The sequence below is a fragment of the Anguilla rostrata genome, chromosome 7, assembly GCF_018555375.3.
Source record: "Anguilla rostrata isolate EN2019 chromosome 7, ASM1855537v3, whole genome shotgun sequence".
In the NCBI taxonomy this organism is placed as follows: Eukaryota; Metazoa; Chordata; class Actinopteri; order Anguilliformes; family Anguillidae; genus Anguilla; species Anguilla rostrata.
In genome coordinates this window covers 46,452,235-46,478,577 of record NC_057939.1, presented here as the reverse complement: position 1 = coordinate 46,478,577, position 26,343 = coordinate 46,452,235, and the positions used below count along the sequence as shown (strand labels likewise).

The window sequence follows — 26,343 nt, the reverse complement described above, 5'->3', positions numbered from 1 at the left end:
CGCTTAATTCCATGTCCATAGATGGCTTTGGGTATACATAGCACACAGACACACATACAAGAACCGTTTTGAATAAGCTGTGAAAAACAAGATTTGTATTTGGAGTACAAATCTTACAGAGTGCAAACAAAAGCTGTTCCCTGTACTCGGAGTTTGTAAAATGTGAGCTGAGGGGTGAGATGTCTTTCAAACAGAAGGACTGGCGTTACCTGGAAACAAAGAATAACATTAATTCTGGCATCGGCGGTTGGTCTCACTCTGCAAAGCACAACTGCGTTATGGGAAACACCAGTTCTGTTTCAGAATGAGGGTTTCATCGCAAACCTTGAATGAATCATCACCACTGTGGATGCATGTTCTCTGCTTTCACAACCATGTACTTTCTCATGCCTGTAAGCCTTGCTTGAAAATCTCGAAACAGAACTAGCTTTCACAACAGGGGCATAGCATTCAGCCCATATTGGCTGACCACATACTGTCAGAGAGTATCCAGACACATACACAAGCCTAGTTTTGAAAACCAGAATTCTAACCTAGTTTTGAAGATCAGAAGGGAATCTTATGCGTCTATTGTAGGTTTAAGTAAACTGTTCATCAATTTAAAAAACCTTGAAATAAGTAGCAAGCTAGGTCACGTGCGCTTATTCCTTCTTGACAAGTTACAGAAATGAGCCACTTCATGATCTGTCATTTTATATTTTCATTGAAATTTACATTTGGCTATATTATGTTTAATTGACCAGATGTCCACACAGTTCTGGATGCTATTTAAAATCATCTGGAAATAGATTTAGGAACGTCTAAACTGTGTGCATAAACCCCACATTTGTATCATCTGCAAATGTAATTATTTCGCTACCATTGTTTACACAAATGTCGTTTATATAAATGGGAGATCAGTGGTCCTAATACTGACTCCTGGAGGACTTCCCTTCCCAGAGCCCCTTGCTCAGCGGTTATTAATGTTGTTACTCGTAATATTTTACCTTTAAGACAATGTAGAGCGCACTCTGAAACTACTCTCTAATTCCTAATCTCACTTTGAGCTGATCATGTGGTACACATCGTCAGAGTTCCAGGAGCTGTCCTATGTACAGATAGAACAGTTTTTTTTCTTCTCTTCTTTAACCTGAAGGATAATTATAGATCATCCTTAATGGTAGTCCACTGAGGTTCAAACTAACAAGCCCATAACTTTACACTGGAACAAATGGCTGTATAATGGCGATAATGGATGGGAAAGTCTAGTACAGAATCAGCTTAATGCTCACCCCAGGGTCCATGGACATCCGTAATATCTGACCCTTGACCTTTTTTCACACTGACTTTACACCCTGAAGAGGCTTTTAGGTAATACTGGGTGTTATTTAATGTGAAGAAGAATCAATAATGATCCCCTAGAGTCCAATTTGGTAAAAAGCCTGCTGGTCAACTGGGACTGTGAATTTACTAAATTTGAAGTACAAATTGCTTCCCTAGATCCCTGGGCAAATATCAATAAGGCCTTAATTATGGAAATTCCAGGCTTTTAATCTCCTGTGGCATATAGTATCAGCACTCATCCAGCCTCACTACTAAAACAGAGTTCATAGTGACATAACATAAGCCATAATGATGAGAACAGGCCATTCAGTTCATCTCAACCCATCAGTTACCTAACAGACCAAAAACGAACGTTCCCATTTATTTAAGGCAGGGTGGATTGAACGGTCAAACCGATCTACAAAATAGAAAACAGAAATTCAACTCTAACAGGTTTTATATGTGTTCACTCCACTTCAAAAGAACCATCACCATATAAAACATACTCTATTACAGCTGATTTTACACAGAGAATTCAGCCGTGCAGGTATTCCTCTAACTTAGTGAGTTTCGGATTGCAGTGGCGAACGTCTAGGTTTTCATCTGCATAAAAGGGTTCAAAATCTACAGTGTAAACTCCTGCCTGAAGGGACCTTTGACAAAATGGTTTACACAGGGACAGTCCTTACCTGTAAAAAATAAAAAATAAAATTTCAGTGTGGTGCAGAAGCCAGGAGGAGAATTGCAAGCCCACCTAGACTTCTGTGAATTATGTATAAAGTAAAGCCAAAGCTAGACAGCCCACATTAGTCACCGACTCCTGTCAGGACCTCCCTAAAGTTCCCCTGTATTATTATCAACGTATAACTTGTATAAACAGCAAATGCATTGAGAAAACCCTGACATTTCAAACAAACACTGTGCTATGTATTTTCAGTAACCAGGTAGGGAAGACAGTGAGATTTGAATCTAGCTTGTAGCTGCTTTATTTTCAACCGTCCTTTCATTTGTCCTTCCAGAATATTTCCATATGATAACACCTACTGAAGTGTCTGGGGCAAATGGGGGAATCAACAAATGAAAGAAAACTCTTTGTTGCATCAGCAGTGTGTGTTCACATATAATAATAATAATAATAATAATAATAATAATAATAATATTGTTATTATTACAGTGTTATTATTGTTATTATTTACTGTATACAATGTAATAATAATAATCCTAACCGATACAATAGGGTTCCACCAGCTTCGCTGCTTGGACCCCTAATAATCCTAACAGACACAATAGGGTTCCACCAGCTTCGCTGCTTGGACCCCTAATAATCCTAACAGACACAATAGGGTTCCACCAGCTTCGCTGCTTGGACCCCTAATAAATCACAAGCATCGCTGCAGACTCATTTCTGCATGTCCTTCAGCAGCGTAGGCTCTTTCCTGGAAGCTAATGCGTAATTGGCCACACGGATGACACAGAAGGTCAATGTGACATCAGAGTTCCAGGATAGACTCTGATGGGCAGAGCCCTCCTGAGATTGAAGGTAGAAAGAAGCTCACGCCTCCCACATCAGCAAATAGAAAGCGGAACATTGGAATTGAAGGTTATAAGCACCCCCCAAACTCCCCTGGGTGCACCCATGCACATCATGGAAGCCAGAGAGTGGTCTGGAGTGCCTCAACTCGCATCCAAATGTGCATTCGCTTCTCTGTGACATGAAAAATGCAGACCGGTTCGCCATTAAAGTGCAGTCAATGGAAAATAGCCCCCATGAAAAAGAGCCAAATAAACTCTCGGTAATTTAAATGAGGAAAACACTTAGCACTCTCTCTTCCCAGCTGTAGCGTCCGTCTGTCTGGAGGTGTGTGTGACCGTGCATAAGTATTTATGTGCGTGTGTGTGTGTCCGTCGGTCTGGGTATGTGAGTGTGTGAGGGTGCATACGTGTGTGAGTGTGTTAGTTCATGTGTGTGTGTGTCTGTCTGTCTGATTGGGTGTGTGAGTGTGTGACCATGCATATGTGTGCATGCATATGAGTACGTGTGTTTTTTGAAAAAATATGCCATTTTTGAATTGTCTGCAGCTTTTGTCTGACCTGGACTTTCGTTCTTTCCAGCAAGAATGTGTGGCAGCCGAACAGGTGCCCTTCAGGTGTCTCTAAGGTAAGCCATCAATTGCTATGGCAACAGGCATCTCCCCGTAAATACTGTCACATGGCTGGATTTCTATTGGGCCCAAATACTCAAAAATCAACTTCATTAAACTTCCTGCTCCAATCCATGAGGCCCATTCTGCCTCTCAGAGACATGGCCGGCCTGTCTCTCTCATTTCAGATTTTTGTGGCAATGGCAAGATATGTCTCTTCTTGTTCATCCTGTAAACAATGCTTCAGCCTGTAAGAATCAGCTCACCTCACAAAAGGTATTGAAAAGGACTCTAAAATTAGTATTATAAAAGAAAAGAAAAAGAAGAATCACACATGCTATTGTTGGAATTTAAGAACAGATACTGGTTTTAACATAAAGATACTGGTTTTAACACCCTCGCTTTTGAAATAAGGTGTCATGAGATTTTTAAGGACAGCAGTGAGTCAGCGCCCAAGTTTCATGTTTAATCTGAAGGAAGGATGAGTCATAACTGGGAGCAGGGGGCAGGCCCATATTACCCACACTGCTCTATCAAAAGCGTGTGTGATCGCCGGACACGAAGCCTCGCTCAAACAGAAACTCCATTATTTCTCCAACACGCCCCTAACATCTTCAGACGGAGGGTGGCAGGGTGGAATAATGGCTTGGCAACTGGGCTTGTAACTCAGAGGTCTCCGGGTCGATTCCCTTGATATTCTCTTGATATACACTATTCAGTACTTCCTGTTGGGCACGTGAGGGAGTTCCTGTGCCTGTATGCATTAAGTATCTCAGAGTGCTGATCTAGGGTCAGTTTTGATAATGCATGAGGTTAGGACACAAACAGGGAAACCCCTGATCCTAGATCAGCATGCAAACAGAGCACAACACAAAAGCCATACTCTGGCGTGTGACATTCGGAGCAACTGAAGTCAAACTAGCGCCACTGAATGGGAAAGATCTGTGAGCCAACAGGTTGCACTGGAAGGTCAACTAATTCATCTGTGTGACTGATCCCGGGGACGGACGGACAGATATTAGCATAATAATAATAAAGCCCCTTGATTCACTTCAGACAGACTTGGCGGAAAATTCATTTCTGTCACGGGCAGAGAGGTCAGTCGCAGGTGGTCTCGGCTGCACAGAAAAAGAAAAGCACGGAACAGCGTATGAAAAGGAACAGCAGAACGGGCTCTGATTGGTTTCATGCTCTCAAGTCACCAAGAGTGTATGGGGGGGGGGGGGATTACAGACAACAGGGTGCACCGAAGTGGGATGTCACCACCCGTCCAAAATAAACGCTTTAAATTTCACGTCGTGAAGTCATCTGATGTCCGTCAGGAAGTTTCACCAGAGCGGGGGCGGCGCACAATGAGTCGTTTAAAAAAAACTGGAATTCATTTAGTCGACTAGCCCTTGGCTGCTTACATGCCATGTAATCCATTTTATATATTACGCATTTATATGATTATATCCATATACTGGAGTCTCCAGACAGTCTTAAAGCCTGTTAAAGCCAGCTTTTATGAAAAATTAAGTGTGAAATGCATTTTATATGAGTTTAAAGCCAACCTCAGAGCAAGCTGATTAGGAGCTAAAAATGGGAATAATTCACAAGATAATGAGTAGAGAATTCATCCTTCCACAGACATCAACACTGACTCACAATTCTTTGGTTTTAGTCCCCCATTATCTTCAATGGCATTGAGTTGATATGTATAGTCAAATGTTGTCTCCTAATATATATATGAGTTGATGCACGTATTGCATTTAATGTACATACTACATGGTATGCAACTATAAGGTTCTGCATCGGAGCACCTCCTGAATTGCAAACCTTGCATAGCCAGAACCAGACGCTGTTCTAAAAAAGTGCTTCTACACAGCCTTCACTCTGTGGCTATTGGATCATCATTATTCTTTTTATGTCAACTTCACAGAATCAGGATTTGTACTTTTGGCTCTTGGTTGGCATAATTAACTTGCATTAGCACCTTATTGAAGTCACATCTTTACTCGCTGGTCTGGTAATGTTGCTAGCGAGATCTGGCACTATTGCTTCTGAATCAGGTGAATGTACATTTCTCCTACATTGTAAGTTACGCCAGACAAGAGCATCTGTTTAAAGCATGTGTAATTGATTTATTTATTAGTCACACTTAAAAAAATAAAATAAAAAAAACAAACAAACATGATATTTGTTCTTTTTGTGCCACACTCCTGGCATGAATAAGTACTGAACAAAACTGCTTCAAAACAATAAAACACAAAGATCATTTTTAAAGAGCGTACTAAAACATTTTTGAATACAACTCAGGTTAAAGAGGTGGATAGCTCTGGGAAGAACATGTTACATCCATTATAATTTTGTTTGGGATTCAATCAACATTTAACATTTAAATTGCTTACCTGATTAACAATTACAAGCAAAAATTGTTTTTTTTCTTCTTCACAAACTGAGTTCAGAAATCAATAAAATGAAGTCACCAAACTGAGTTTGTGAAGTAAAGGTCTGACAACACTTCAATTACTCCTCAGTCAAAGTTAAGGACAATATAAAAGGTCTATAAGGGCACCAGGGAGCCCTAAAATTTTATTTTGGAGCGTAGCATTATAATGGGCCTAAGTATAATGCACTAAGCAGTTAAAATATGACTTATTTACCATGGGATGCTGCAAACAGAAAGCCGCTTTGAAGATGGGAATCAAAGCAAACATTCTGTGAGATGCTAATAACAAGCAGCTCACTGAGCAACGGCAACAACAAAAACACAATTTTCCTTTTTTCTGGGATGCTCGTTGTTTATATTTGAAGCTCAGCTGTCAATAACAGGAAGCTCGTAGGGAAGAGGAACAGACAAAATTTCTGAGAAAGCAGAAATCATTCCGCAGGGACTCCCTCCAGTCAAGAAAAGAGAGCTAGCGTTGGGCATTTTGGAATGAATTCAGTGACTCACGTTGTTTGATTCGGTTCACTATAAAGATTCACAGTAGAGGGATTCTTCTTTGGCTTATTTATGATGATTCGTTCTGGCTCACTTTCCCAGTGTTTTAATGTGGTGATTGACAGGTTAATCCCCTGCATGGATGTCCTTGGATATAACGAAATCACCGCATCCAGATAAATCGCATTTGTGTTGCAGTTTCAACTGCCTTTTAACTCAGTCCACAAAAAAGTGAAAGCAAACCCTGTAGAGCTCATTACTCTCCACCAATTAGAATCTACCACCATAAAAAAGAAAACTCGCGAGTTCAGGAATGACGTAACATGGAAAGAAAATGAGCCTTATTGTATCAGAAATGCCAGGAACCATTACGAGATATGTGACCTTTAACTACTCAGTTTCATATTCAGACTGCTGATTAACATACATGTATGATCCATATTCAGTCCAATGCAAATGTGATTAGCTGGCCTGCTGCTTTTTCTCAATGAATATTAGCATGATAAGCAACAGTAAGACAGAAAATATGGGGAAAATTTACATGCTAAGTACTTTCAATGTTAACCCATCTGCATTATGGCTTTTGCCAAAAAACACACATTTTGGTATTTTGCGGGCAGATTTTGATCATAAAATGTCCCTTTGTGAATACCAAATAATAATATTAAAAAACCCCAGAAAGTAAACTATGACTTTATCACTATAATTTTGCAGGTGTATGAATAAGAAGCAACAGGAATGCACAAAAATATCAGTGTGATTCAAGTCGTTTAACCAATATAGATGTACTTTTTCCTTCTCTCACATACTTCTTTTTTTGACAGTGCACTTGTGAAAAATCTGTTCTGAGATCACCTGCGGATCCACGTGGTATACCTAGCAACCTGTAGCCAGGCTAAATCAAGCACATTATAACCGACCAGGCTAACGCATTATTTAAAATAATGATTTAATAGTTATGATGAGCATTCCTCTGCTCACATTGACATCAGTGGCTCAGCCGGCTAATTCACTTCCACTGAAAGCAAGAGGTTAATTCTCAGCCTTTATCAGCCAGCACAGACCTGTGGGCCTAATGGTAATTATGTTCCAGATTTAGGCCTGGCACGGCGGTAACCGTGGGCGATCGGCTGGGTTAGGTACGGGAGGGGGGCACTCCTGCAACCATCCTGGCTCTGTCCAACTTGCCTCGGCGGGGGCAGACGTGATATTTAACTCCCCCCCCCCCCCCCCCCGTCCTGTCACTCAGCAGAGGGGGAGAGGATAATGCCTCTACTGTGTGGAAACAGCGTTTCACCAGCTGGGTTAAAAGCTCAGCTGACCTTTTACAGGTTCCCTCCAACCCCCCGCCCCCCCTCTGCCAAAGGATCGAAAGAGCAGGTTCACGCTGGGTTCGAGCGCGCACCGCGACCGGTGGCAGGTTTAAAAGACGACCGAATGTTAAAGCGAGAAGGCGGGCAGGTCTGACTCAGCCAATCGTGTCCGCGAGCGGTGAGTTAGTGTGTCAGCCGCCCGATGGAAGGTTCTGGATTTCCCTTCCTCTCTCCCGATATCAGCATACGCTCTCCCCAACACGTCCTCCTGGCACAGCATGATTAATGTGACAGATGCCTTTGATTTTTATTTTGAAACACAGAAAGCACTAAAAGCATCGAAGGACGTCAGCCAATAAGGCCACAGGCGACAAGTCCGTTATTGGCAATGCATTATAGAGGCGTGCGCATATATGTGAAATTATGCAAACAACGTACGTGGAAACAAATATCAATTTTTCAGTTGATTTATCTGGTCACTGTAAAAGAAAGACATACATCAGACAGGAACATATTTCTGGAGTGCTGAATCATTTTTCTATATGCGCAATCATCCTATAGCAACATTTTTCTTTAAAAGACAACCAGATTCAAAAACTGCAGCAGAAATACACTGACATCAATCAGGAGTCCTCAGGCAACAAACCTAATAAAATATATATTGTCAGCATCATAAAAAAAAACGTTTTTAAAAAGCTTTTATCGCCAAAACAAAAACAAGAAGAGAGAAAAAAATTGATTAAATGATTATTTTTTTTACAGTAGACAAATTTCAGTCATATGTTGTTTTGAATAAACTTTAGTTGTCGCAGATCCACAGAACATATTGTCTATTTCTATAGTCTATAACTCGAAAATGGTAAAAATGGAGATATTAACAATGCTGTGTTTTTAATAAAATTCATATATTATTAATGAGACCATCATTAACAGAATGCGTCAGACCATTTCAAAGAAATTGACTTTGAAGGATGAAAAGGTTATTAAAGCTCACATCCAATTTGGGCAGCAAAGCATTTAAACCCTTGTTAATGTTTATTTAATGTACCTGTTGCTCAGTTCACAGGACTTTCAAAGAGATATAATTGCACAACCCTTCTTCCTTTTGGAGGTTTTTCTGGTAGTAATTTTTAAAATATATTTTTATTTTCTTTTTTGGTTTGCATAATACTATTCACAAATGTTGTGTGTTCTCTGTCTGACACACTTGCTCTATGGAGTAAATTCTGACTGTGATGGCTCTCTCTTGAGTTTTGTAAAACGGATGCTAGTTCAGTTTTGTCTTCACAGAGGTTATCTAGGAAATGATTTTGGACAGACCACTGAAATTGAAAAAACTAATTTAAAAAAAATTTGCTATAACAACATAATCTCAGGACCCAACAGGATATTCCTACTCCTGCTAAATGTTTTGGGAGATGTAACAGGGTTGAAGAAACTGCTCAGCAGTCCACTGTTGTAACGCATGTGCAGCTGCAGTAGCAGGTGAGACAAAGTTTTCAGATTACATCACTTCCTGCCACATACAGGACAGACAGGAAATCCTCAACATAGAACAGCACACTACAACTTCCATCTGATTATACAAATGTAGGCCGTGGCAGGCTGAGGATGTGGTTTTAAAAAATACATTTTATACTCCTTGCACCTTATGGCTGGCCAGTACATGTGGCCAGTTCCTAAGCTCTGTACCCCACTGTAGTCAACACACAGCTTTTTTCTTAGTCTGAACAGCCCTTCTGCCACTACAGCTGCAGAAAAATGGCCAGTGTGTGCACAGATTTTGATTCGAAAGCTGTGGGAAATGGAGGAGAATTACAATGAGCACAGTGAAAAAGGTCATGGGGCTTGTCTGGCTGGCGAACACTGGAGTTCGGGAGACAAATTAAGGAAATAAAGCAGAATGCATTGTTTTGCAGGCAACAGTATTTATGTGAGACCAGTAGGAACCAAGCCATACACACTCCAGGAGACTTACAAGTACTCTGTGAGTGTTAAAAGTAATCTGAGTTGTGCAATGTTAAATCTCCCTGCATGTTTATTCTATTAAATTCTATCCTTCATTTATCTAGTGGAGTACCATTGAAATAGAAACCACTATAAGTGAGTGTGCAAATACATAGCCTTTTCACTATAGCTTTAACTAAATGAATAAAACAGACGGACTGCTTGCACTCCTTTCCATAGATTAATCTATGACCTTTGAGGAGAAGAAGGTTTTTGTATTATGTGCAAAAGCAGGCTACCTGGACTTGGTGACAATCACTGACCTTTATATCAAACAGGCAACCCTACACCATTCATCATACAGACTGCCTTGTCATCTCGTCTCAGAACGCTGCTTCGAAAACAAAGACTTCATCGGTCTGCTTGTAAAGAAACCAGGGATTTACAAAGAACAGACACCTCTCCATCACAGATAACGCCTGAGACCAAGATTTAAGGTTACTGTAATGACCCTTTTGCAAACTTTGGAGATAAATACAGGAAAAAAAACCTGTTTAAATCGAGTTTGCCCAAATTAAACAAACAGTTTCAGAATATAAAAGCTCGGAAAGAAAAGCAGTGACCCTCGCCTCTTCATCTAAACAAAGAAACGGCGCTTGTCTAACCGCTGTCTTCTAAACTGTCAAGCACTAGAGGGATGAATATAAAAAAAGATCCGCCTGGAATCCTTAAATGACCTAATTGTTCTTACTAAAGAGAAGGTAAACTAGCATTAATGGATAGTAATGCATGAACTGGGTGATTTACATACACAATTACATTAGTTGGCCTTCGCTGCAAAGAGCATTCAAAAGCCAGCATTGCGCATACTCTATATCAGTGAAATTCACTTTCTGAAATACTGAACCTTAGCATTTTAATTCGACATGTATAAGTGTTTCACACAAGCGTTGCAATATCTTTTCTGACGTGGTGAAACATTTTTATCAATATGTGGCAGCGGATTCTGTTTCTGTCAGGGAAAATAAATGGATGGATGATGATGATGGAGGATGATAAATGATGGTGCTGAAGGTCTCCCCAGGTTACAGGTGCCAACAGAAACAGCTGACAGCAGCCAAAGAGGAGAATTAGCTTTCTCTGCTCTCTGTTCTCTCCCGCCTGATTTCACAGTCAGAAACTCCAGAGTGCTACGCTCTGTAGCCCTGCAGTTATCCAGCACTGTGTAGACCTGCAGTTACCAGCACTGTGTAGACCTGCAGTTACCCAGCACTGTGTAGACCTGCAGTTACCCAGCACTGTGTAGCCCTGCAGTTACCCAGCACTGTTTAGCCCTGCAGTTACCCAGCACTGTGTAGACCTGCAGTTACCCAGCACTGTGTAGACCTGCAGTTACCCAGCACTGTGTAGACCTGCAGTTACCCAGCACTCTTTAGCCCTAGTTACCCAGCATTATGTAGCCCTGCAGTTACCCAGCATTATGTAGCCCTGCAGTTACCCAGCACTATGTAGCCCTGCAGTTACCCAGCACTATGTAGCCCTACAGTTACCCAGCACTATGTAGCCCTGCAGTTACCCAGCACTCTGTAGCCCTGCAATTACCCAGCACTACAGCTCCCACCACACGCTCTTTAGACAAAATCAGAGAGTGAGCCGTTAAGACAGCCCTGTGGCTTTCAGGTTTTGGAGCTTGACATTTAATATGAGCGCTTACATTTTTCAGAGCACAGTGCATGGAATCAATACAATGAGAAAGATTTTTGTTGTAAAAAAAAGTGATTGAATATGTAGGGCATTTCCTCTCTCTTTTGCTCCCCCCCCCCATTCTCACTCTCCCACTTTCAGTCTCTTTGTTCATTTCCAGATAACATTTCACAGAAAAGAGAGATGTTGCAAAAGTGCAAAGTGGCTCGATAGGCGGAGATTGTAGAAAAAACATGGCATTGACTGGGGTGATCCAGTTCATTGCAGGAGTGCACTGAAGGTAAAGAGAATGGTTTCATATGAAGCCAGCAATATCTAAGGGAAAGTATGCATCCAAGTAGGAGCTCAGTCAAGCAAATTATACTGTGGGATTTGAAAATAAAAAATAAAAAATTTAATTGTTAGTGAAAGATAAGAACAAATGCTGCTTGAACCAATTCCAGAACACAGAGGCTTTGATATGTGAATGCAAGATGAACCATTAGGAACAGAGAGCAGTGTCCTGGACATCGGCCATAATAAGCGCAGGTTCTGACACCTCTCCTTTGCTCTCACACGCTTCTTGATTTCCCAGAAGAACAAGGCATATTTCCACACGGCCAGATTAATAGCGACAAATAAGACAGCAGGGCAGCGTTTCGTAAAAACAGACGATGCGTGTTGATTCTAAAGGCCTGTGCTGAGTCCCTGTGTCGCCATGCAAAGCAAAATAAATTTCGCTCGAGGTTCGCGTGTTTACGGCACCGCTGACCTGGTTGACTGGCCGACCATGCGCACCCAGAACACAGAAGTGTGTAATCCACGCAAGTCTCTCTCTATCACCACCACGTGTGAACAGACATTGGCCTTGACTCAGACATTTCTTACCACCTCTGGTGGTAATGAATTAATAAACAAATTAAAAAATAATTAAACAAACTAACAAATTAAATTAATAAATAATTTATAAAATTTTTATTTTTTTATGTATTATTTATTTTTTATTTAATTTTATTTGACATTTAATATTTTATTTTATATTTGTATTTTTACTTTATTTTATTTTTTATTTATTATTTTTATTTATTTAAAAAAAAAATTATTTAATTGGAAATTTTTTATTTTATTTTTTATTTTATTTAATTAATTAATGAATTAGAAAAATTTTTAAGCAGTTGCTTTGAGAAATGTAACAAATAAAATGTTTGATATTAGTAAGTCAAATTTAAGGACAAATGTAGACTGAATCCAGGCCTAGGTTGTGAGAAGAGGGAAAATTCTGTTCTTTTTCAATCTTTCAATTAGCAGTTTCCCTTGCATCATGGGAAGGAGGAGGAACGCCAGATCCACCTCAGCCTGCCTCTCAGCCAGGCTAACACAACAGCACCATAGAATGAAGATGCTTCCAGCTCCCCGAAATCATCGGCTCAGACAGCATCAAAGCGGAACCTCATCCCACAGTCACGCATCCCGAATCTGTACAGCAATCGGCGGGCTTCAGATCTGCAGGACCCTTTGAAGTCTGCATGGGGGTGGGGTGGGTGGGGGGAAATGTTTCCTGGGAGATCTCCTGAGAGAGAAGATTTATGGCAGAGGCAAACGAGGCACTGTCCTCGGCGGTTGCCACGGCGCTGGACCAGCAGAGGGGTTCGCATGCTGGGGTTTTGCAGGGGTTCACGGAGGTTCATGGTTTATGAAGCAGCTTGTTGGCTGCTGTTTGGCCCGCTAATCCCCAGAGAGGTTGCCTGAAAACACAGCGCACCGTCGAACGGGCTCTGTTATTTACAAATGTTTTCGTTACACTGTCAATCAGCAGAATGCTCCTGCAGGTCCCTGAAAAGAATTTACACAAATCACATCAAAAGAAAACAAAACATTTTGTTACAAGCAAAACTGCACCATGCAAAGAAAGCAAAATGGTTTTTTTTTCCGAATATCGGTTCTCTCTTCAAAACTGCAGGAATTTTATTTATTCCCAGATGACATTTTCGAATAAACACCACAAACATATCTTCCCAGGCTAGCTTTTACGCCCCTGTTATCGAGTGGGTTTAAGTCCCCACTGTGCTGTTGTGTCGTCTGGTGAGGGTGTCCTAATAGCCATGTTTCCTGACGGGTGGAGAGTCGCTCCGAATCTCAGGCTCCTCTGTCCTGCTCTCAGCTCTCAGAGTTCTAATCCTGTCAGATTTCCTTTGTGTTCCTTTGAAAGCTCATTCAGGGAGAAGCTGAGACCAGCGCGGACGGACGAGGAGCTCCCACACTCCGCTCGCCACCCCCCCGGGGAAGATCGATGTCAGAGAGTTCAAAGCACTTGAAAGGGATTGGAGGTCTCGGTGAGTCAAACTGTTTTTTTTTATATATATCAAGTTGGATCTATATAATGCAAGGAATAAAAACATGCGATATTGACACAGGTAATTTTTTGGACTTAAGTCAGGAAAGGCCTGCAACTGTGCTTGGTTTCACACACACGCATGTACACACACACACACACACACACAAGCATGAACACGCGCGCATGAACACGTGCGCACGCACACCTACATATACACACACACACACACACACACCACTTTTAAATGACTGCAGTTTATTACTGAGAGCTAAAAATGTCAATGCCCCGTCAACTGCAGAAAGCCTGCGACAGAAGAGGCTTTTAAACAGTAAAAAAAAAAAAAAAAAGTGTTTCAAAAAAGAAACAGCGGTGCTTTTTACACGGCAATGCCGGCACAGGTGCCGAGCGGGAGATAAAAAGCTAGCGATGGCCGAATAAATCTCCCCGCTGGGGCCCTCCGTCGGGGCCGGTTTCACTGTTTACTGCCTCTCCGCGGCGCAATGCGACAGAACTGCGGCCGGCCGTCGCCGTGGGACACGGGGGTCGGCGCACTGAGCGCGCTCAGTGGCCTTCCATCCATTCGACAGAATCCAGAATGCAGATGGCTGAATGGTCAGGGTAAAATCCACTCTGACACAGGATTTTTGACAGTAACAGAGCGCACTTTATCCTCGCTGGACTCATTTAATCACTATTAAGAGTGGATTTAACCGTGGGAATTTTGGCCGTGTTTACTTAATCACAGGGGTTACGTTTGTCTTGATTAAATGCTAATTGTTTTGAATTTTTTTTCAGACAGCATTCCTCATTTTTAATTCACTCAAGAGAACTGAGTCGTCAGCACCTGCCTGGTAAAACAAAACAACAACAAAATGATTTGTCCTTAACTTTGACTTTGAGCTAGTTTCTCTTTATTTTTTTGATCATTTTAGTGATCATTGAATTCGTCAAACTGCATCTGTGGAAAAAAAAAAGAAAGATATCTTGCATTTAATAAGTCAATGTAAATGAAGAATGCAGATCTGGTTAGTGGGATTTAGAGTCACAAGAGTTGTGTTTCCTTGCCTTTTATGGCAATACCCATTTTAAGCACATGTGATCCATTACCACGTCGACATCAAGACAGGAGTGCGACAGCTCGAGAACGGACGAGGAGAACGCTCAACTGTAGAACCTAGTTCATGGCTTCCGGTATTCAATACATCAGGACACACACTTGAGCCCGGATTCAATCAACATACACTCTCAAATTTGACCTACAAATGCAAGTGGCCGTTTTTTTTCGTCTTCAAAAACAGTTTTTGACAAGATAATTTTATTGATCGCCGGACTCTCTGAACTTGTTATTAAGTCAAAGGGAAGGACGTAGGCTGATTGAATCCAAGCCTCCATCTCTTTTCCAGGAAAGGAACTTGTGGGTCAAGGGCAATAAGAACCGGTGTCGTGGAGTTATTACATTACCGCCATTTGAGAGACGCTGTAATCCACGTAAGCGAAAGCACTTCAGGAACGCAGTTACAATGCGGAGGGTTGATTTAGCGCAGTTAGAGTTGATTAACTTCCAGGAATGTTGCCATGTACGTGCTTGAAGACTAATGCAAAAGGCATATCAGCCTCAAAACATGTGTCTGGGTCTGGTATTTTCTCTCTGGTGCTCTGAAAGCAATGGGCTGGCAGTCATCATTGCGAAAATGTACCGAGCACGATTTAGAGTTCCCGGTGGCACTGCGGCCAAGGGACACCGGAGCTCTTACCAGACAAAAACCATAACAGATTTTTTATTTTTAAAAAATTTTTTTAAACGTCAACAGGATAATCCGCTGAGAAAAGGTAAGGAGAGGGAGCAACAGTCACCATGAATACCAGGTTTACAATGAAAATCAATTTTCCTTACTTGTTGTCATGGAAACTTACCAAAGGGAATGAAAAAAATGTATACATAAGCTAGAGTGGAACTCAACATAAACATTGCTTGAATGAAATCAGTCACACAATAATACTACATAACAGCCTCAGTACTCATATGGTTGCCCTCAATGAGAGACAAGAGGCGGTATTACTATACTGAATATGTAGCCGACATGCTCAAATGCCCCTGGCACATAATGCATTTATGATGCATAATACCCAAAAGACCCATCTTAGTGCTTATGTCAGTCAGGGATTACTATACCAGAATTGGGTAAAATTGTAAAATCAGGTACAACAGTGAAATAAAGGAGAAAAGAAATAATAGAGGTCAGTTCTAATCAGGAAGACTGATGGTACAGAAACAAAGACATAAGTGAATTCCCTGCTGAGCAAGATGGCATTAAAACATGTATTTATACTCAACACAAAAGATCATGTGACTGTTAAGTGAAAACGCAAACCGCGAGTGTCTGTGTCTGTGTCTGTGTGCGCGAGAGATTATGCTGGGAACACCTTTCATGTTGACGAATGGCTCTGTGAACCAAGCAGTCGCGGAGATAAACAAACCCGTGCTACATCGGAATCTAGGAAGCTTCTGCCGATCTATGTGCTGAAGTTTTACAATTACAACTGAGAAGGAGCCTCATAGCGCCGGGAGTGGAGAGCTCCAAAATGGAGGGGTGCACTGGGGGGAGGGGCACAGGTGGTGACCTCTAACTGGTTGCAGCTCTGGGACAGTGATGTGTACAAGGGAGGGGCATCGAAAACTTCTGCACTGGAGAAAGGCCTCAACTCACAACGTGAAGTGTCTTTGTATCTATGCAACTGAAGAAAGGATAGGAAGGGACACTGTCTTTCATCTTGTTGACAGTTAAAATTAATTTACTAAGATTGTACTGTACAACTTAGGAATGAAATGAGCATATGTGTGCACATTTGGATACAAAACAGATCGCCTATATGCAGTCATACATTTATCGTAATCCATGAACACACTCACAGAAACACAGGCACAAGAACGTACACACACACACACACACACACACCCACGCACATGCAAACACACACTCACTCCCACACATCACACACGCACAAAAACAATCCACTGATTACCTCAAAGCATTACTGCAAATGTCTGTTCAATCAGAGCTCCATTCACAGAATCACATATCTGGGCTATGGGATTCATTGTGATCTAATCAGCATCAAACAGAGCTTAAGGCTTTCTGTACCTGTTCTTACTCCCTTCCTAAACGTGAGCCAAATCACTGTCTCCTCCTTCCTAAGACAGAATTGTTAATGAGTCGCTAATGAACAGAACTCAGAGCCTAGTCCCCACCCTGATGCTTCTTCACTGGAGATTCTGTGATACAATGCAACAGTGAGCTCTTTTATGGCATTTGCACACATGCACACATGCCATTGCGCTTTTAATTCAAATTAAAAGTCAGATAAAAGTCCAAACTCCTAGGAATAAGCACACAAGAATGGGTAAGCCTTAAGACCCGATTCAGAGAGAGCCTGACATCGCCTCAGAATTGAATTCCAGAAAAGTGTAGAAACGCCAAAAGCTCTTCCCCCAAACTGGTTCTAAATGACCGTTAGGAGTCGCCGATGAATCAGCGGGTAACCGAGCGTAGGGGGTGCGACTGGGGGAACATCGGGTCCCATTAGATCCCACGGGTACGGAGGCCGAGGGTCAGGAAGTGGTTTTTAAGTGGTAAGTAGCACTTTAAATTCAGACCCCGGACCGAACGGAGCCTCAGGACGGCGGTGATGGACTCTAAGCGGTGTGGGTGGGTGAGAACCCCGACCGCTCGGCCCCTCAATAACCACAGCCAGCGCGGTGCAGGCTGGAAATCCGATAATCCAGCCCAGACACCACGGAGGCGCGGGCCAGCATTTCAGCATCTTCCTCAATAAAACTGGCGAGGTTTAGAAGAAAAAAAAAAAGGTATCTTGATCGCTGAGCTAATAGGAGCATCCACGCGCAACTCATACTCCCGTACATTATCTGCTACATTAGCCCAATCCTGCTTCTTGTAATGTTTAATTGTTCGTTTTACTGCAGTTTTTATACAGTATTCCTATTTTATGTGTTTTTTTCAGACATGATGCTGTTATATTTTTCCATCTGTATTTCACAGTGTTCTTATTTTTACATCTTCTTTAAATGTCGGTAAAGCACTGTGTACTGTATTGCTGGAAAGGTGATATATACCATCATTGTTGTTGTTTGTATAGTAGCACTAGTAAAAAAGAAAACCACTTTCTGGGGAGGGGAGTTTGGACACAGAGGCCTCTGGAGGAGGGGGATGATGAGTGCGGATGGGGGGAAGAAAGTCTTTACCTCAGAATAGAGGGTGGAGTGGTGGGGGGTACAATTGGGGGGCAGATACACCCCCTGTGGTCAGTTTGTGTATGTCCTGACCCGGGCCGGCTATATGTGTGGTGCATAAAGTGACCATACGCACTCTCTCTCTCTCTCTCTCTCTCTCTCCCTCTCACATGCCTGACAGACCTCTCCACTCAGTGTATGGAACAGCCCTTGAACTGCGCACTCTTGCCCCTTTCACAAACACAGCCTCTGCCCACAGGTGCTCAGCAATGCTGAGAACATTCCGCTTGCAACTTCAGAAGGCGAGCAGCGTGCCATTTTCATCTGTACACTGTGGGCTCGGGAATAATTAATCAATATGGCTTAACCGCATTAACAGCTTTGAACGGGTTTGAGTGCGGGGGATTAAACAGGAATTTTCTAGAAACCAATGTTCATCCCCTTTATTACGCAAAGTAAAGGATTTAATGGGTTTTTACAATTCAAATATTATTTTTTTGTCACAATTTACACATTAGGATTCATTAAGCATCATTTGCAGCGAGTATTTATGTCCCTGATGTCAGAGCAACACAACTGACTGCTGTTTATTTCTGTCTTTTGGTCCTTTCTTCCCTGGCGTCGCTGCTGTTGCTTGTTCTTCTGCATCTTAATGATCTCCACATTCATTCTGAACAGAAACAAACTGTTTAAAAGCTTGTTTTAGGTGCTTTTATACTGCACAGGCTACAGGGGAGGTGAGATTAACAAAAACCTGAATCACACAACATTCGATTAAATTTGACTTTAAACATAAAGCCTACATTAAACTGTCATAAGCTGACATAACACTAGTTATAACCAGCCATAATGACTTAATAACAGACACGACGAATACACTGTCATGATGTACACAAAAGTATTTCGAAATAACTATATGTACAGTGCAATGACACCTGCCGCAAACTGCAATTCAAAGTAATAACTGGTTATGACAGGTGTTAAGTTGTTCTTATGTCAGGATTGTGTAGGATTTATGGCACAAGCTTCACGTACAGTGTAACTTATAATTTCATATTCAGAGAAAGGGACTATGGCATAAAAGTGCATGTCACGAGGGACTATTTTATAGCAGGTAGGCGTAGAGTAGTAATACGTTGACAGCCATCAGAGTGATTGACAGGCCTTTCCTTGGTTCCCCATAAACATGTCCAGAAGTAAATACTCCTACCACATTTGTTATGTTTGCTAGTTTAATAGTCTAACCACATTTTGCTCTTACATATTTACAAGTTTTGTATTCCTTCGTGACTTGGCTTACTGCTAAATCCACATTGATGCACTTATTTATGCATTATTTCAGTAAAGCCTTGTGCTTTTATGTGAAGTGGCTTTTCTAAGCCTACAGAGCCACGTCGGCTCTTGGATTACCACTAGCCTCTCGGCTAACTTCCGTACACGGCGCTGCATCAGCATCATGAATGGCTTTAATTGTACACTGTTGCTGGAAAAAAAAACACATTTATTAATTCAGCGAGCGATTATCACCCCCTCACTTCCTAGCAGTGCTGCTTTTGTATCCTCTCCATTTTAACAGCTTAAAAAAATAATGAGCGAGGCCCCAGGAAGTTAACTGCACTCCAGCAGAGCCAGAGGTTTTCGGCTCTAGTTGCAACAGGAAGAAGCTGCGCGTGAGATCACTTAGAGGCAAATGCCACCTGGCTAACAGTACAGGATTTAAAAAACAGCCAATCCCAGAGCTGTTTTCAACTTTTAGCGCTCCCTCATTGGTGGCTACTAACAGCAGATGAGTTGTGGGGAAAATGGCCTCCATCTTGCCCCACTGACCGAGTCAAATGGAGGCCTGTGTTCATCTGATGTTTACTAGAATACCAAGCCGATATTTACTCGATTTTTATTACAGTTCCACATTGTAAAATGTTGAACAAAAAACTGATTCTGATAGAGTACTTAAATTCTTACAAACTATGCATTTGTCTCTATTGGACTCATGTAAACACGTTTTTTTATTTAACATGAGGGATTTTTTTATGTACCTAATTAGCTTCTAAACAATGTATTGCTTTACTAATTGTCAAAATCTCCTTATAGTGTAATAAATAATCTTGCCCCACTCCACCCAAAAACCAAGGCTAAATCCCAGAGATCCAGATGTGTAACTGCTGGCAAGAAGATCTGATTACCGGTGTTATCATTCTGCATTAAACTCCGGATCCCCCCTCACGGAATCAGAACACAAAGGCGTTCAAATTCATCGTTACCATTATGAATTTTTCATGGGGCTCGCGCTGAACGACTTGGCTTCCTTCCTGAGGGCTCCGCCGCTCTCTCTCCAGTCATGCGCCATGTGGCGTGCCGCGGGCGCGTCGAGAGACGGCATCAGGGTGCCGAGCCGGTTATTAAGAATAAAAATACACAGAACGCGCGAGGGCGGAGCAAGAACAGCTGGCGCTGATTTCCGTTTGGCTTTCGGCTCCTACTTACTTTGTCTTTTTTTTTTCGTTTGTTTTGGAAGGACTGCCATTTGCGTATAATCATAATAAAGATCACGTTATAATTCTATCGGAGAAGATAGAAGGTACTTAAATTTTGACTGTAAAGCTAAACATTCTTCTTATACATTTGTTCTGTCAAACAAGTCATATATATTATTTTGTATGTATTTAAATGAACACATACGTTATAAGTTAATTATACGGTTATATTTTTTAATGATTGTAGGTACATGTGGTGATCACAGGTTAGCGAGTATAGGTTATTTAAGGATTGGTACTAAACAGAAATGACCTTCTAATTAAATTGCCTGGATTCTTTGGGGATGATGTCTTTAGGGATACCCTTTAGACCTTAAAGTTTCACAGGCAAAATATAACTATGTGTAGCAGAGCAGCACAGAATAGCCACAGGGTTCAATTTACTTCACAAAGTTTTACCGTCTCCTGGAGTAAAGTTTCAAAGCCACTGACCTTTTTCATTTGCAAGCTACCTGTGGCTTTCAAATGCAAACGCTGTTGTTGGGATCCCATGAAAAGCCTAGCTTGCACTTCTTAGCCATTTCATATTATGCTGGCCTTTAACGGAGTTTATGTGCAGAGCTCTGTAGCGCTATTTCAACCAGTAACTGGGGTGTCATTTTAAAATGAATTTACAGTAATCAAAGAAGTTGCAAACGGTAGTAAGTTTCATCAGTGCTATAACCTGCGAAAGAGAAATGAAAGGCTCAGCTAGAAAGCCCTGAGAGGTGGTGGGGTGAGCTGGGGCAGAACTTAGAGGGACTCGCCCCCCTCTGCCACACCCCCCCCCCCACCCCCCCCAAACCACACCCCCGACCCCACCCCACCCCACCACGCCCCGCCCCACACCCCCCACCCAATAGACCTGGTCCTGACTTTTTGTCAACTGTTGGAACACCTTGGCAATCTGTAAACTTTTTTTGAATTTCAATTTTTTGAAAAAAAAGACCAAAGATAATTGAATAATGTCTCCTAAAAAGCGCAAAGAATCTATTAGGCACAGAAATGGATTTGAATTTAAAGGTCACCTTATAACCTGGCTAATTCATTCATTCGTGGCTCCCTCTGGTAATTAAGACCTGTGCCGCCAGACTAATATTCTTATTCAGCAAAGAAGCCTGAAGAGGAAGCTCGCTTTTATCCATTCCAGCTATACTGCTTCTGTCGCCATGAAGACTGGATTCCAAAAAAGCACCCCTGTGCTGTTACATTTTACTGAATTTTTACAGGCACCGACCAAGCTGACACCAATTTAGGGGATTTGAAACAGCAAATTGGTTTGAAACTTTTTTTTTTTTTTTGAAACTTGGTTTTACATTTCTTAGGATATTGAAAAATCACACCCGGACTATTTGGAAAAACCAACCAAAATGAATATTATGAATATTAATTCAAGAACATCTTTTGAAATTAGCATTATCATGAAATCACATTAAAAATACTAATGAGGACTGTTCTACATTTCTCAGGGTATGGTGTGACTACTTATAATTACCCTGATGTTATTCTGTTACTTTTATATCTGATTACCTGGTGGTAACACAATACAAAGTTACTGGGGTTACATTTAAATAAGCATGTAAATGAGAATACATTCAATATGTGCAAAAAGCACAGCATAATAGTTCCTACTAATATTACTAAAGGTGGAGAAAGATAATGAAATCTTGCATACAATATTGCTAGATAAATATGTAAATTGCAGCCACCCAAACTCTGTGGGATATCAAATTAATTTGAATATCCTTAGTAGAATTGTGTTTTTAAACACAATTAAGATTTACTGTAAATGTGTAAATACTGCAGGCAGGTCTAAAAATAAGAAAAAACAATCTGTTCCGTGATTGCTCAAGACTTAGAGAAGCTGTGTTGAGGCACATGACACACTGCTATTGAACAGGGAGAGAAGGCTGATATAATTAGCTCAGTGAGGTCTGCTATATTTAGCCCTTTTGATTTGTCCACACTAACAAACACCTCTTTCTCCGATGCCTTCAGTCACAGTCATCAGAAGTCCACTGAAACCTTTAGGCAGCTGAATAACAGTGGAGGGTAACTACCACTGTGCTCAGATGGAGACACAGAATATACACACACACACACACACACACGCGCACACTCGCACACAAACACCTGCAAGCACACTAACATACACAAACACATATGAACACATACACATACACAGTCAAGGAGAAAGACAGAGAATGGTGCCTATCACCATAGACAGTATTGTCGACCAAGTCAACACTATTGATGCCTGGAACATTCCGGTGGACTGGATCTTTCAGAACAGAGCCTCCAACAGCCCCCTTGCCTCCTGTTCAGGAAGACTTAGGCCACAGGTACACTTGCACAACATATTACTCTGTACCTAACATTGACCTGCAAATCAACAACATACTCATTTAGAGAAATGTAGCATAGCACTGATGCTTAATTGCACGTTAATGACTTTATACCATAGAGTGTTCAGAAACTCTGTCACTCCAAACCGAGCGAAAAAGGTCAAAAGAACGGGGAAAGAGAATTCGGGAGCTGCGTTTACAGGGGGCCGTGCACATCCCCGATTCGCGAGTCATCTCCATATTCCGAGCAAGTTAGGGAAGCGAGGGGCTGAGCCCACGCACGCTCCTGCGAAAGATGTTTATTCATGAGCGAGATGACAGCGCCGCTCGATCCCGGGTTACAGCTCTGTCGAGCCTGAAACACGGCTTACCATATGTCCCTCGAGGAAAGAGATAAATAAGGCGACAAAGCAGAAAAATAACTCTGACAGTTACGACCCCACTCGACCTGACTTCTGTCGGTGTTTTTATCTGCTACAGCCATCTCTGTAGTTACATTATCACTCTAAAGTTTACTCTGTTTAAACTATCAAAGAAATTATTCATGCATTAAATGACATAAATCATTAAAATTATGCACATACAGGCCTGTATCCAATTAACAGTTTTCCTTGTTCTGATTGACAAATATGTGCACGTCTTAATTCTTCAATTTCTTTACAAACGCAGTTCAGTGAGAAAAACAATCACCAAACAGGGCATGTCAAACTGGGTTTTTGGAAAAAAAATTAAGTCACTTGAATTCATTTGAATGTTAAAGTCAAATATTGAGGCTCAACCATCTATATTCTAAAGTCTAACAAACGCAATTTATGGTGCGTGGAAATATGAACAATGAAACCTTATAAGGGAAAATATTTTTACAGAGGAGCCCCTGGTACAGCTTCACAGACCCTTAGCTTGGGCCGCTATTGGATTTGGGGGTACGTGAGCTGCCCTATAGCGCCCCAGCACTAATGAACACCATCAGCACCAGCAGGGTCCCAGGAGGGAGATGTCTATCTGCCCTGACCCCAGGTCCTGTGTACCGCCCCCCCCCCCCCCCCATTCCCCTCCACCACCACCTCACCCTCAGCCCTGTTCCCCACCTCCCCTCACAGTAGTCCCAGAGGTGGAGGAAAGAGCCACGGCCATCCAATTATCACACGCCCCCCCCCACCCAAAAGGCCCCTCCCCTCCCAGCCCCCGAGCTCAAAATAACAGGAGGCGGTCCTCCGCTCTGCCCGTGCTGCGTCACACTAGCCATGGCAACAGGGCCCCTGCTGACGACACAACCTGCTGCCTTCAAACGCGCGCTTCCCCCCCCAACATCAAAACGCAGTTCAGCCCTGTTTATAACTGTGCTCCCGTGCACTCTAATCCCTGCCCTGATGCTTCCCCAAATATCACAACGTGCCGTTTCATACGTTCTGGAAGACCCATGTCTCACGTTCAGTCAGGAATAGTCACATCAACACCAGTTAATATCAACAATCTCCACTTTACATTTTTATATATTGAATACGTTTTTTTTAAAACATGCAAAGAAAGGTTGTCCATTGTAATGTAATGATTTACCAGATCCCAGATAGCCAACTTTTCAGGAAACGAGAAAAGTTGGCTACCTGGGAACGCACGTTTTGCTTGATACGACATTGGTGACACTGTGGAAAAACCCACAGATGCTACAATTCTGCGCAGCGTCAGCCTCGTTGCTCTCATGATGGATTCCGAAGGAGGCCCATCCATCATAATCTGTCATAAATCACATAATCCAACTGCTATTTTTTTTCAAAATTTTACACAACCCCTCATGCTTCCTGCACACCCTCCAGAGCGTCTGTGCGGTTGCGAGACTTCGGATGACAAATGCAATCGATGGCGGCCTATCGGCCTCTGAGTTTCTGTTCGGTCGTCCCTCAAGCCACGAAGGCCTGTCGCGCGACAGAAGTGCACGGGGAAGGCTCAGAATCAGGAAGGGGCCAGAGGCGAGCAGGCCCGTCCCAAGAAGAGAGCCAAAAACCACAAGAAAAGGTTAAGAAAAAAATATATGATTGATGAAAACTGCTTTGTCAGTACTGGGATCAACTAAAACACAGTAGGATGGTCAAGCGCTCCTCACACAAATAAATGTAAAATAAACATCCCTCAATGATTAAATACTAACGATGCTGCTTATGAATATAAAATCACAGATATGGGCAACAGATAAAAGATAACTTAAAGATGTTTAGCCCGTCCGCTCATGATGTGAAGATCATTTTTACAGTGACATTTGAGGTGGCATTTCCTTCATCTTTAATGTCACTATGAAGAGTCAGTGGAAATATAGGGGTACTTTAGGGTACCCCGACATTTCATATTGTGTTATTGAAGCGCAAGGGCCTTTTTCAGAAAGAGCAGTGCTCTTCAATTTTTCAAACAGCACATTTCTCAGGGGAAGTGCTGCACTTCAGGGTCATTTCCAAGGAACTAATATTGAAAGGTTCATTGAGCTGTAAATGCTAGTATGAAATGTGGTATATAAACATATTATTTATATTTGGAGACAGCATGTGCAGCATGGATGCACATCTATTAAATGACAGAACAGCACAGACTTTTATCTCTGAGACAGAAAGAACCTTTGAAGGGGGAGAAGTGCAAACTTTATCAATTCTTTAGGATGGACCGACGCTAATGGTTTCTTAAACAGCACTTAAGTCTGTTGCTCAGCTTGTACGAGCACTTAGCCGCACGCAATGCGTTTTCCCAGGAGTCACTTCCAGGAAGACGTCTGAGATTTTAATGAGCACCACTTCAGTTGGTCAAACAAAATCTCAGATGTGTGTGTGTGTGTGTGTGTGTGTGTGTGTATGCCTGTATGTGCTCTTTGACTATACCTATACAATAACCTTACCTATAGATTGACTTTACCTGTCCAACAACCTTACCTATAGATAGACTTTACCTGTCCAATAACCTGACCTATAGAGTGACTTTACCTGTCCAAAAACCTTACCTATAGATTGACTTTTCAAATGAGCCCTCATTAGTGCCTATGGGTCTGGCCATTCGCGAGTAAAGTGCTGATCTGCCTCCCCCTCGCTGTGTGAAATGTAGATTGTGCTGACAAGCAGAGAGTGTAACAGACTGAAGGAAGCTAGATCACAAAACAACTTAGTATAGTCACATAAAACATATTTAGAATTATGATGGATTGCAGATAAGGTTTTCACTGTGAGAGAAGTAATTGAAGAGCTTGAAGAAGCAGATCTGAATTCAGAACGCAAAAGTAGATTGAAGAGGGTGCTCTAGGGAGATAGATGGGCCCACTGATTCACATTTAAGTTTTCGCAAATTTAGTGTTCTTGCCATTTCTTTTTATTCCATATCAATTTTCTGTACGACACTTCTCCTAAAGCCTTTCAGCAAGACCTACCGACTTTCTCTAGTAACTTCACCTATTTGATTGGTCTGTTTTGTGTCAACAGCTCAAATACTTTTTTGAGATATTTACAATTTTATACAGAATAATTTCCCATTGATTAACATTGATGGAAGGTTCGGAATCTGAACGAGCTGACATCACAATCGAATGCTGCAGCTGCCACAGATACAGACCGTCTCC

The 26,343-nt window shown here is 41.8% G+C and overlaps 1 long non-coding RNA gene across 10 annotated transcripts in view; it reads right to left on the bottom strand.

The window, feature by feature from the left end:
• Positions 1–26,343, bottom strand: part of LOC135259863 (uncharacterized) — a 131,798-nt gene that overhangs the window by 35,982 nt on the left and 69,473 nt on the right. The window lies entirely within an intron of this gene.